Below are 10637 nucleotides of genomic sequence, written 5' to 3'. Positions count from 1 at the left end.
GACCTGTGACAACTCCTCGTGACCTCGCACTGAAACGGCCTGGTTTACACAGGAGGCCGAGCACTGCGCTCCCCTTCACTTTTAACTGCAGTAAGACCTGAGGTGCTCTCCATGTTAAGCTCTTTAAATATTCAGTAACTACTCAGCGATTCTCTTCTGTCTGGAAGGAAAGCACTGCCTTCTGGTGTATCGGTATTCAGTGGTGTAAGAGTGAGGCTTTGTGACTTCCATGAAAGAGTGAGCTCTCGATAATGGAAGTGTTTGAACCAATGAAAAGGTTTTGCTCTCCACAGCTGATTGGTTCACGCCAGTGATGGACTGGTAGTACCTCCACTCATCTTTTAGTTTCATAAATACTCATTCTCCAATCACTGCCAGCATTATAAAAATATAAAAAATATAAAAATATACAAGGTTTGTATGTACATTGTAGCACATGAATAGTGAATACAATATTTTTGAGTGCTTTTGTGAACTAGACAAGAGTATATAGGTTTATAAAATAAGAAATAGTGTATATTATGTAATGTGAAAGTATTTGTATTTATAAATAATCTTTCCAGCGACCTACCAAAACAGCATTTATGTTATGACAAATGATGTCTCTTCAGCATTAAGATTGTTTACTGGCATTTGATGCCAAAATGTGGTACAACCATGAGATGTATTGTGGTGATTTTCTTTGTATTATTTGTACATTGTAATAATTGTTTAGCAGTATTGCAATGCTTTTTTATTTTCAAAAAGTTAAAAAAAAATAACTAAATGGGAGCATACAGTATTTTTACAGTTTTGCCTTCTTAAATGATCCTGTGGATATGTAAATATATCATTGTGCATGCTGTGGTTGTGACAACAAATAGACCATTTGACAGATCAATAAAATTGGCTGGTGATGAATTGCTTTATTTACTGGGTAGAATTTTTTAATGTGTAAACACGTTATTAGATTTGATGTAAGCATAGATAGTATGCACATCATGTTTATTACACATTCACAATATAATGGAATAGCCCTATGCTGATCATCATCATGTGCTTCAAAAATATATTTGTCCAAAATATATCCACTTCTTTCTATGTTGACTTTAAGACACATATCTACACTCAAGGGTAATGTCCATTCAAAGCCTTTAATTTCACACCTTAGAAGTCGTAGGAATTAAACGTCAACACTGTAAATGCATAACAGATAAGTATAATTGGACAGGCAGGCTATTTTTATTCATTGATTTTATGAGGTGAGGCTCATGTGTTTTTCCTGTAGTACTCTAATTACATTTCTAACCTGAGGACACTCTGGTAGTATTTCAGATGTCATCCTCCCAAGGTTTCGTTTTACACCTTCAGTTTTGACTGTGGGATTTGTTAATAACGTTAAAATACTGGCGTTGATGGAAACCCAATACTGCCATCTAGTGGGTAAAAAGAGACATGCATGGTGTGTCAATTTTTGATATGGGCTGCGGGGCAGAGAAAAACAGGCAGCGAATGAGCAAGGGATAAATTAAAGGAATAATTTTTTTTAAGTTTCAAATCAGAAGACATACTCTAACATTTTTTGAATCCATTTCTTGAAAATATGTCACATTTTTCAAATACCAGTTCAAGAATAGGCTACGGGAATAACATGGTGAAACTACTTCTTAATGGGACTGTTCACTTCATGTGTTTCTTTAACTTTTAATTCAGTGTTAGTGTGGGGGTTTTTTTTTACTGTTGTTTGTCATATTTTCTGGTTTGTGGTAAAAAGCAATAAAATACACTTCCAGTTCAGACCAGCTCCCAGCTTGACCTGGTATGACCAGCTCAAGAAATGTTTTGAAACACCTAGTAACAACTCAGACAAGCTACCAGCATTAGCTGGTTGACCAGCTCATACCCAGCTAGACCAGCTTATGACCAGCTTGGCCAGCTCAATTTTCAACCTGATGAAGCTGGATTCTACAGCAGAGGAAGGAAAAACGGGTATATTAGATTACAAAGCATTTATCCAGAGCGACGTACAACGAAGTGCAGATCGAACACAGGGACGAGTGTGAAGAGGACCCTAGAGGAAAGTACGCCTCCCAGTCATAGCATGACCATACAGATACTGTTGGAACCCTTGAAGAATACATCAACTTCCAAACTAGCATACCACGGTTGGCAGCTAGAATACCTTATTGAGTACAACAATACAATAGCTAATACAATACAACAATATCTATATATAACTATATATATAAGTGTCGTTATAATCTATGACATATACAAGACTAATCATGGTGGTGAGGAAGGGAGGGAAAGTGCGTTTGACAGTGGTCAGAGACATCCACACGAAGGTCGTTCCACCACCGTGGGGCCAGAACAGACATCGGCTGTGCAGTGCAGGTGCGGCGAGGGGGAGTTGCCAGGTGTCCTGAAGTAGCCGAACGAAGGGATCTTGCTGGTGTATACGTCTTGAAAAGTGATTGAATATATACAGGGGCTGATCCCTTAACTGCCTGGTACCTGAGCACCAAAGTTTTAAATTTGATTCAAGCCATAACAGGCAGCCAGTGGAGGTTGCTGAGCAGGGGGGTGACGTGAATGTCTGGGGACATTGAATACCAGACGGGCTGCGGCGTTCTGGATCAGTTGGAGGGGTCTGATGGCGGATGCTGGAAGGCCAGCCAGCAGAGAATTGCAATAGTCCAAGCGGGACAGGACCACTGCTTGTACAAGAGGCTGAGTGGAGTAGGTGGTGAGGAAGGGTCAGATTCTCAGGATGTTGTACAGGAAGAACCTGCATGCCCGGGTCGCCGTAGCGATGTTCTTAGAGAAGGACTGCCCGTTGTCCATCACCACTCTGAGGTTTTTTTGCACTGGGGGATGAGGTCACGATGAGGTATCGCTGGGCAGACTGAGAACTGCCCCCAAGTCGCCTCCGAATGATCGCCTGCAACAGTTTGTTTGCACCGGGCTGTTCGGGCATCGGATAAAAGACGCGGCAGTGAACGGAGTGTATGATCCGTGATGACAGGGTGACATTTCGGACGAGACGCGCACCTTACCTACAGGGTCCATCTCTCCGCGCATCTAGGGAAAGAGAGGAGCCGGTACGCGCTCTGGGCTCGCACGAGACAGCTCCGCGTCTGGCATAAAGGTCAAAGCCGACTGCCTGTCAAAAACAAATTTATTTAGCCTTATCGTAATCTCGCGGCACAGAGTGCGCCGCCGTGTCAAGCCTGGAAAATGAATACCTTACCTTCTGCAAAACATTTATACTTATATCACATCGTATAATTGATTTTTCTTTGCAGGGAATCAAAGATTTAGTCACTATGACAACATATGACGATATTAGACTGGGAAGAAATACGCGTTGAAGAAACGTGTTCTAGAACATGTATAGACATAATTTAAATGAAACACGTTTTATTGCAAAAGGTGTGGTTTAAATATTTCGACAGAAGAGAAACCGTCAGCAAGCTGAATGATTGTTTTCATGTTATAATATTGCTTTGAATATTACGAACCAGTGAAACCAGTGAAAATCGCTTGCATTAAGACACCGGCAACTGACATCATTCTTTAACGTGCTCCAAATGAATTCCACCGCTCAAACACTTCATTCTTACCACAGTAAATAGCTGTTAATGCACTTCTACAAACGCTCTGTAATACCCGAGGGATTCTTCTCCACTGTTTACTTCCAAAATGGACAACACAGATTTCTGCAGATTTCGCCTGCAGATTCCATCCATTACCACCAGACAAAAAACATAACCTCCAGGAGGGAATGAAGAGAAAGGTTTTGGTGCCAGCACAGTAAAATGACCAGTGTTGATTCAACTCTGTACACAATACACTCTCAGAAAGAAAGGTAGGAAATGTGCCTAAAAAGGTACAAATGCTTGTCACTGGGGAGGTACCCTATACCTACGTAAAATTGCACCTCTAGCCAGCAATATATAACTAATTTGTACCCCTTTTGCTTGGAAAAACATACTAATTAGTACCCAAAGAGAACAGAATTGTACTTTCAGGGGAAATTTTTATCCTTGAAGAACAAAAATGTATCTCCACTGCCTCTTTATTTCTGAGACCGTAAAAGAGTGCACACAAGTCCAGTAGGGACAATATTACTCTATTAGAGTTGATGCAACACTGAATATTTTACTGGCAGAACGCTGGCCTCACACTCCATACCGCCTGAGCCCGGAGACAAAAGAGTCCATCTGCCTGGGACCGGCGGGGGTTGCCAGCGTGGGCTGGGGCGTGCCGGCCCCCCCCCCACTCAGGGGTCACGGGGTCGTGCCGTGTAACATGCTCAGAGGAAGGGAGGGGGTCCTTGTCGGGGCTGTAGGTGGACCGCGCCCCTCCTCCGTCACAGCCGCGCCGACGGGCGTGAGCGGGGAGGAGAGGCCGGCGTCTGTCACGCTTCAGACCGCCGCCTCGTGTGATGTCACTCTGCAGCCGCGAGGCTCGTTAGCGGCCCGGGCATTCTGGGAGCTGGGAGCGCGATGTGACACAGAGAGGGGGGGGGAGAGAGAGAGAGAGAGAGAGAGAGATAGAGAGAGAGAGAGAGAGAGAGAGAGAGAGGGAGAGAGAGAGAGACCTTTAATAAAAATGAATTTAAATCATCTTCATAGTCAGCGCATATACATCATGAAAAATAGATTACATCAACCTGGACAACCTCCCAAACAGTAATGAAAAGGAAAAGTGAAAAAGAAAGACAGAGAATATCATGTTGAATTGTACACAGCACATTACCTATGCCCCAAATAAGGAGATAAATAAACGGCTACAGGCTAATTCAGATTACACACTGCTACTCATTCGTAAGAAGTAACATTTTAATTACCATGAATTATTACTGCTTATAATATGAGCTATGGCTTGAAAATAGAGAATCTTAAGAACCTCATCTTGAGATTCATTGTGCTTGCACACACACACACACACACACAAAAGACCCCCCCCCCCCCCCCCCTCCACACACACACACATATTCACACACACACATGCAGACACGAGCAACACATAAACGCACACTCACACACAAATGACCCCCCTTACACAGACACAGACACACACACACACACACACACGTGCATACACACACACACACACACACACATACACATGCGCATACACACACAAATGACCCCCCCACACACACACACACACACACTCACACACACACACACAGACACACACACTCACACACACACAGCTGGGGCTTTGTCTTCCTCAAAACACTGTTAGTCCTGCATAATCGGGTAATTAACCATGAATGATAATTACTGTACCTGAAAGGCAAAATCCGAATTTGCAGCACTATAAAAAATGGGCCTTAAACCTGCTGTTGAACTGCAGAGGGGGTGGGGTTCTGGAGGTAATCGGTGGACCCCCTCCCTCCCCCGCTCAGTTGCTCCTCTGCTGACCTGTCTCTGTGGAGGGGTGGAGGGGGGGAGGGGGGGAGGGGGGGGGTGGTTCTGGATGTAATTGGTGGACCCCCTCCCTCCCCCGCTCAGTAGCTCCTCTGCTGACCTGTCTCTGTGGAGGGAGGGGGGGGGGGGGGGGGGGGGGGGGGGGTGGTTCTGGATGTAATTGGTGGACCCCCTCCCTGCTCTTCTGACCCGTCTCTGATTGCACTCACAGCGCTCTCACACCTGCCCATGCTGCGTGGGACAGGCTCTAATTGCCCATCCAGTCACACTTCCCCCCGGCCCTCTCCCTCTCTGTTCCTCTCCCTCTCTCCATCTCTCTGTCTCTTTCCTCTCTTCCTCTGTCTCTACCTCTCCTCTCTCTGTCTCCCTGACGTCCCGTTTTTATGTCGAAATGTTTCGGCGAAAATAATTCCGTCTAATTTTAGTTGTCAAACTAAATGGGAATCAAAGCTCTCTCTCCTCTCTCTCTCTCTCTCTCTCCTCTCTCTGCCTCCCACCTCTCTTTCGCTGTCTCGCCATCTCACCTCGTCTGTTTTTTTTTTAACGGTCTTCCCATTTTCATATTGAAATGTTTCGGTAAAAAAAGAATTGTACATCTCCTTTTAGCTGTCAAACTGAAGGGGAATCAAAGGTTTCTCTCTCTCTCTCTCTCTCTCTCTCTCTCTCTCTCTCTCTCTCTACCTCTCTGTTGCTGTGGGTGTTGTTTGTTGTTGGTTGGGTTTCTTAAAGTTCTGTCATTTCCATTTTTGAACATTGTCTCAACATAGGGGGTTTTAAATCTCAATTCCTCTCTATGCCCCCCCCCTCTATTTCTCTCTTTGTCAATTTAAGTCAGTAATGCTTTATTGGCATGACTGTATATGAACAATATTGCCGAAGCAATGAACAATTTAACAATGACACATAAGAGACATGAATAATACAATAAAATAAAATGTCCATTAAATTTTAATAAGTAAGCAAACCCAACCCTACAGACAATCTACTTGAATTGTTGAATGACAAACACTAATAGGGACAGTGATAACAATAGGGGTCGATAACAATAGCTACTAACAATACAGATAACGGAGATGGTGCCTCTGTCTGTCTCTCTCTCTCTCCCTCCCTCCCTCTCTCCCCGGCTCTCACTTTCTCTCTCTCTCGCTGCCTGAGCGTATCGAAGAGGGATTAGTCTGTCTGAGGGTGCGTGATATTGTACGCAGCGCACAGCTGTCCATTAAGCGATCGAGTCCCGGATAAAACCGCTCGCTCGCTAACGGCTTTAGGCGTCTTCCGCCATTCCTCTGCGACAGCAAATACGCAGCACCCACTTGTGTCTATAACACCTGTTTGTACATTAAACAAAATGATATAATAATAATAATAATAATAATAATAATAATAATAATAATAATAATAATAATAAATGTTACATGTTTAAAACATGCGTATGATGAAGTATTTTACATACATATCCGAAGCACTTCGCAATAAATGGTGCGCAAAAGTAATCAACGATCCTCAATCATAAAAGCTGTGTAAACACCATAAAATGAGAGAGAGAAACAGTACAGCATGCATACAGAAACAGTAACATCATAAAATCTGGGCTAAAAGCTGCAGTAAAATGCAGTGTGTGCCACGGGTATGTGGCTCAGTGTGTGCCTTCATGGTGAACAAAGGTCCCTAGAGGATGGAAGCAGAAGGGGTGTGTGTGCGTGTGTTTATGCGTTAATGTATGAATGTGAGCGTGTGTGTGTGTGTGTGTCTGTGTACATGGTTGTGTGACTGAGTGTTTGTATGTGAGTGTTGCATGTTGCATTTGCATGTGTGCCTACGTGCACGTTTGCGTGCGCGTGTATGTGTGCGTGCGTGTATGTGGGCCTTCCTGTGTGCGTTTGTACGCATGTGCATTTCTGTGTCTATGGTCGTGTGACTGAGTGAGCCTGTGTGTGTGTGTTTGTATGCGAGTGTTTGTGTATGCATGTGTGCCTACGTGCGCGTTTGCGTGCGCGTGTATGTGTGCGTGCGTGTATGTGGGCCTTCCTGTGTGCGTTCGTACGCATGTGCATTTGTGTGTGTGTGTGCACATGTGTGGGAATTCTTGTGCGTGTGCATATGTGGGTATTCATGTGTGTGAGTGTGCGTGTATGTGGGTATTCATGCGTGCGCGTGTGTGCGTGTGTGTGCGTCTGGTCGTTCATGCGTGTGTGCGTGTGTGTGTGAGTGTGTGTGAGCGCCCGCCCACGTGTGTGTCTGGCTCCGCAGAGATAACAGGTGTTAGTGCCTTACGGACCCTCTAATCAGCACTGTCAGCTGCTGCCAAATCAACAGAGACACAGAGACACAGAGAGAGCATAGCTGCCTCCACGCTATGCACATGACAGACAGCTGGACACACACACCTACAAACACACACACACATGCACACACACTTACAAACACACACACGCATACATAAACACACACTTACGAACACACACACACACGCACGCATACACACTTACAAACACACACACATCATGACAGACAGCTGGACGCATACACACACACACACACACAGACCTACACACATGCAAACACGTGCACATGCACACACACACACACACACACAGACAGACACACAATGGAAAACACAGTCTGCAACATCCTTACACACATCATGACAGCTGGACACACAGACGCACAATAGAATACACACTCCATTACACACAGCATGACAGAGAGAAAGACAAAACCACTCTCAGCCCAGAAGGAAACATTACCACAGAAGGCATTTGAGGTTTGTTAAAAAAAATTTTTTTTAAAAGGTTCGATTTTGTGTATTAAAAGCCTCCATTGCCTTCAACAGGGCCTCTCCAAATGTACATCAGCGGAGGAACATAACCATTTAACACACTAAAGACACCTTCTAATGCCAGATATGCAAAAAAAAACCCATCCTCATTGCCTGGTAACATTTCCTACAGGAAGGCTCAGACCACCGTTTGAATTCAGCATTTTGTTCCTGCGGTCCATAGCGGCGTGTGTAAGTGGGCAGAGTGCTAGTTTTGTGACGACCCAGAGAATGTGAGGACCGCGTTCCCCACAATCCCCTCTGCCCGTCACACTGATAATCAGCCGCCGCCGTTTCATTTGGCTTCCTAACGAAATCAATCCCAGCCCCTTTCACTCCAGCGTAACCGAAATAATGACCCTCCCCCCCCCAGCCCAACCCAGCATTTTCCACCCCATTGCCCCCTCCCTGGTAATAGGAGGGGGAGGGAGAGCTAGGGGAGGGGAGGATCTCTGTTTTAATAAGAAAAGCACGGATGCGTTCTCAAATGAAGCGGCTCTTTTCCACGCTCCTCCCCACTCCATTCTGTGAGCGTGTTTGTCTTCGCATCTGTTTGCACAGAGGTGTGTGTCTGTGTGTGTGTGTCTGTGTGTGTGTGCGCGTGTGTTTAGGCCATGTCCACAGGCTAGTGGTGAGAGGCATACGATTAATCAGGCTGGCTAAACGTAGAGCAAAGCCACCAGCAAAACATTGCTTAGTCTCCTTCATTATAGGCAGTCTCTGTATATGGAGAAGACACTTCTTGCACCCATACTGTTTCCTGGTGTAAAATCCAGCCATGACCAGCTTGAAATACCAGTTACCAGCTGTCGTTTCAAAACATAGCTTGAGCTGGTGAAACCATGTTGAGTATGGAGCTGGTCTAAAAGGTCAACCAGCTACCAGCTGTTTCAAACCCTTTCGTGAGTGTTTTTTTTCAGCAGGGATACTATTTCTTGCTGGGAGCAATTCAGATGCAAATGTTTATTCTGTAAATTGATTAGATCCCTACTGGTATGCCTCCTGCTCCTCGAGTGAAGAACACTAGAATGGAACTGAAATGCATTTGGGCCCTTATTAACGTATTTCATAAATGTGGACCTGAATAAAGAATTTGAATGCGTGAGGAAGTGCGTCTGCAAAACACACCTGGGAAATCCACACATCCTTCCAATTTCACACAGACAAGAGGCCTGGCGACCTTTATAAACTTTAATTTCTTTCATTTCAAAGTACATGTGAAAATATTGAACACATCTAAGGAAGTCAAACCTGTCAGTTGTTATAATCGTCATCAGAAACGACAACAACACTGAAAATGATCATGACAATGCGGTGACTGTTATTATAAAACACTCAATGGCATGAAATAACCCGCAGTAAACTCCAGTGCGTTCAAGACGGCGAACAGTAGCTAACGTTTCCTGGTGTAAAATACAGCTTGAAATGACCAGCTACCAGCTGTTTCAAAACATAGCTTGAGCTGGTCAAGCCATGTTGAGATCGGAGCGAGTTTGAACCGGTCAACCAGCTACCAGCTGTTTCAAACCTAGTTTGAGCCGGGGGTTTTTTTAGCAGGGTTAGCGAAGGTTCGGAAACATATTTAAACTTCTTTCTGTTTGCCATGGACATTAGCTAACAGTTTGAAAAGGTTGTGTGTGGCTGCTGACGGGGAAGGTGCCAAGAGAACAAAAATCTAATCCCAGGTAAACAGCTAATGTGCTAGTTGGCGCTGTTAGAGCTAAATCACATCAATTCGTATTAAAAAGGTGTTGGGTGGCAAATTGAATATTCATTTAAAATCATTCAACAGTTACTGTTTGCTGCAAACATAGTTGGCCGCCTTGAACGCACGTCTGGTTTCCGCAGAAAAAAATATCAAATTCTAACCTACACATCTCGGTAGCATTGGCAAAGATAAAAACAGAAAGCACTGCAAACCAGGCAGCGACAGTGTACAGACTAAAACGTCATACGAACAGGCATGTTCCCTAAAGTTACAATCATAAAAAAAACCTCCGGAGATATCCATCCCCTTCCCGGTGCGACAGATGGGTCATGTGATGACGGATGAACCAATGAGGTACTACTTCAGCTCATCTATTAAGTTTGCTCTGGCTAATCGCAGTGGAAGCAGCAACAATGGGGTCATTCAACGGCGGAAAGTCAAACACGGCGACCGAGCAAGCTTACGGCACAAAGACCCCTCCCCCGCTCGGACTGACTGTCAGGAAGGCTGTGGTTCAACCGCGCCGTTTGTGTGAGCAACAGGGAGTTGTCAGAGACGATTAACCGATCGTTATCTAATCAGGGGAAACTGGAAGGGTGTGCAGAACGGAACGCGCCGCCTAATGAGAAGTCCTTTCATCGTCAAACGTCCAGAACCAATGTTTATTACGGCGACGAAAAAATAAGGATAC

The sequence above is a fragment of the Conger conger genome, chromosome 4, assembly GCF_963514075.1.
Source record: "Conger conger chromosome 4, fConCon1.1, whole genome shotgun sequence".
NCBI classification, from domain to species: domain Eukaryota; kingdom Metazoa; phylum Chordata; class Actinopteri; order Anguilliformes; family Congridae; genus Conger; species Conger conger.
Note: the sequence above shows the minus strand (reverse complement) of the source record.